This window comes from Limulus polyphemus, unplaced genomic scaffold (genome assembly GCF_000517525.1).
Source record: "Limulus polyphemus unplaced genomic scaffold, Limulus_polyphemus-2.1.2 Scaffold1815, whole genome shotgun sequence".
Taxonomy (NCBI): domain Eukaryota; kingdom Metazoa; phylum Arthropoda; class Merostomata; order Xiphosura; family Limulidae; genus Limulus; species Limulus polyphemus.
Genome location: NW_013667425.1, coordinates 62,636 through 66,138, shown reverse-complemented (window position 1 = coordinate 66,138; position 3,503 = coordinate 62,636).

The following is a 3,503-nucleotide window of genomic DNA, read 5'->3' as shown; positions in this document are numbered from 1 at the left end:
ATAGCCTATTGTGTGGCTTTGTGCATAACTACAAACAAACCCAGCTAGAAAGTTCCGTCATTTATTTTTTCTTTATATATATATATATCCGTCTTAGACCATTTAGGCGTGCTCTATTATCTTCGTCTTTATTTTATTTTATATTTTTCTTTGCCGATGAAATGACGCAGGAATCGACTAAACGTTTTCATTTAAATCGATAATAAATTAATTTAAAAAATTGTGATCCCACAAACGTCGTAATGTGTCTATATACAACTGTTCTTTGAACATTTTGAGTTGTTTTTTTTTCTCTTCTACACTTTACATCTTGAAACATCTTAAACACGTCATATTTTGAAACTTTGTAAGTTTGAGCGTTAAAGAAGCAAAGTGAAGTAGCAGTATCTCCGTAGATTGTCTCAGTAGGAATATAATGTACAAACCTGTAATGTACGTGTATATATTACACCATATAATTACACCATTAGACCTAAATGGTCTAAGACGGATATATGTATATATATATATAAGAAAATTAAATGACGGAACTTTCTCGCTGGTTTATTTGTTTGTAGTTATGTACAAAGCTACACAATGGGCTATCTGTGCTCTGCCCACCACGGGTATCGAAACCCGGCAAAACCACATTGGACTAACTGCCGTGTCCACTGCGGGGAATCGAACCCCGGATTTTAGCGTTGTAAGTCCGTAGACTTACCGCTGTTTCATGTTACAAAATGACAGCTCTTCTAGTTACGATTTTGCAGCCATAAACTTAACGTCACTTTTCTTCGGGATATCAAACTTCACATACTTTAAAACTATTAAGTTAAACAGTAACACTTAAACTTGTGTATAGTCATAATTTTAGGGTCACTAACCTAAATCTCACATAATCGATTAACAATATAGACGTTTGTTATCGAACTCCTTTCATTGAGTGTCCACGTGAAAGTGATAAAATTTTGGTACTGAGAGACAAAGAAATAACGTAATCTAATTGTATTCGACTCGGATTAAATTCGCAAGGTGGCAAGAGACTACAGAAAAATTGGTAGCTGATTACTTATTTATATTTGATACCTGTAATTCCGTTTGTTTGCCCTTTTTTTTAATTGTTGTTAAAAACTGTAGTTGTGAAATTAACACTTTATCTCAGCTTTGTTTGTTTGGTTTGTTTTGAATTTTGCACAAAGCTACTTAAGGACTATCTGCGCTAGCCATCTCTAATTTAGCAGTGATAGACTAGAGGATAGGCAGCTAGTCAACACCCACTGCCAACTCTTGGGCTACTCTTTTACCAACGTCACATTATAACACTTCCACGACTGAAAGGGCGAATACGTTCGGTGACGGGGATTCGAACCTGTGCCCCGTGAGTTGCGAATGGAGCGCCCTAACTACCAGGCCATATGTTAAACAGGAGCTTTCAGCTTCATAAACATATTTTGATTTCAAAGCATATTGTTTTTCAATATAAATTTTAAATATAATAATTGGCTTTACTTACTATGATAACATTTTTTATTCATTTTAAGCCATTGTTCTAACAAGTAGAGTTCTAAGTTAGTAAATATTTCTGTTTGTTTGTTTTCAACTGATCGAGTTGACCAACAGATAAACATAAACAAGAAACGTTTTACGTGTCTCAAAGTAGCTTAGCAGACTTTTACTAAATCAAAACTTCGCTTCTTTTACGAATAGCCGCCTTATTTTTGTTACTGTAAAAGTTTTGTTGTTGTTTTTTCAAATACTATTCCTTAATAATGATACATTGAGATTTACCAAAGGAACCCCTTGCATTACTACAACTCATCTTAAACTGGAAGCGGTCGATGACAATGTGTTACGTTAGCAAGAAGGTAATATACTAGTCAAGGAAAAATGAAGTAGGCAGACTTTCCACTTAAATATATATGAATCAATTTACAAGATCGTACCTTTCATATCTTTGAAGATACCACATATTAGCCTAGCAACCTTTAGGCTAAAAACGGGAAGGTATTTCTTGACGTACAGAAAACGGAACAAGTAACTGATCTCAACCTCCTTAACTAATCCATCCACTTCTCCTACGTTCAACCTTTACGTCCTCTGGCTCTCTATTGTGTGAACTCTATGGACCTCATTTCTAATAGAAGACGGCGCTCTGTGAACAGAATAAAGGGCAGATATAGACGTTATGCGGGAAGAGGGCGCTCTGTGAATATAATAAAGAACAGATATAGACGTTATGCAGGAAGAGAGCACTCTGTGAACAGAATAAAGAGCAGATATAGACGTTATGCAGGAAGAGGGCGCTCTGTGAATATAATAAAGAGCAGATATATACGTTATGCAGGAAGAGGGCACTCTGTGAACAGAATAAAGAGCAGATATAGATGTTATGCAGGAAGAGGGCGCTCTGTGAATATAATAAAGGGCAGATATAGACGTTATGCAGGAAGAGGGCGCTCTGTGAATATAATTAAGGGCAAATATAGACGTTATGCAGGAAGAGGGCGCTCTGTGAATATAATAAAGGGCAGCTATAGACGTTATGCAGAAAGAGGGCACTCTGTGAACAGAATAAAGAGCAGATATAGACGTTATGCAGGAAGAAGGCGCTCTGTGAATATAATAAAGGGCAGATATAGACGTTATGCAGGAAGAGGGCGCTCTGTGAAAATAATTAAGGGCAAATATAGACGTTATGCAGGAAGACACTCACACAACTATTGGGTGTAAAAGTAAATACTATACACACTAGACCATCCTGCAGACACTCATAAAACCACTGGGTGTAAAAGTAAATACTATACAGACTAAACCACCGTGCAGATACTTGAACGACCATTGGGTGTAAAAGTAAATACTATACAGACTACACCACCGTGCAGGCACTCGCACAACCATTGGGTGTAAAAGTAACTACTATACAGACTAAACCACCCTGCAGACACTCCCACAACCATTGGGTGTGAAATTAAATACAATACAGATTACACCACTTTGCAGAAACTCGCACGACCATTGGGTGTAAAAGTAAATACTATACACACTAGACCATGCTGCAGACACTCATAAAACCACTGGGTGTAAAAGTAAATACTATACAGACTAAACACCGTGCAGATACTCGAACGACCATTGGGTGTAAAAGTAAATACTATACAGACTACACCACCATGCAGGCACTCGCACAACCATTGGGTGTAAAAGTAACTACTATACAGACTAAACCACCTTGCAGACACTCCCACAACCATTGGGTGTGAAAGTAAATACAATACAGATTACACCACTTTGCAGAAACTCGCACAGTCAGTGGGTGTCAAAGTAAATAGTACACAGACTAGACCACTCTGCAGAAACTCACACAATCAATGGGTGTAAAAGTAAATATTAGGTCGTCAAGAAATTAATGTCGCGTTTTGGAACGCTTTCATTAACCACCCTCCAAAAAACGTACATCACATATAATAGTTAAACGAACCGCTAAACGTCACGTTAGTGTAGCCTATATAATGTGTAAAGTTTAG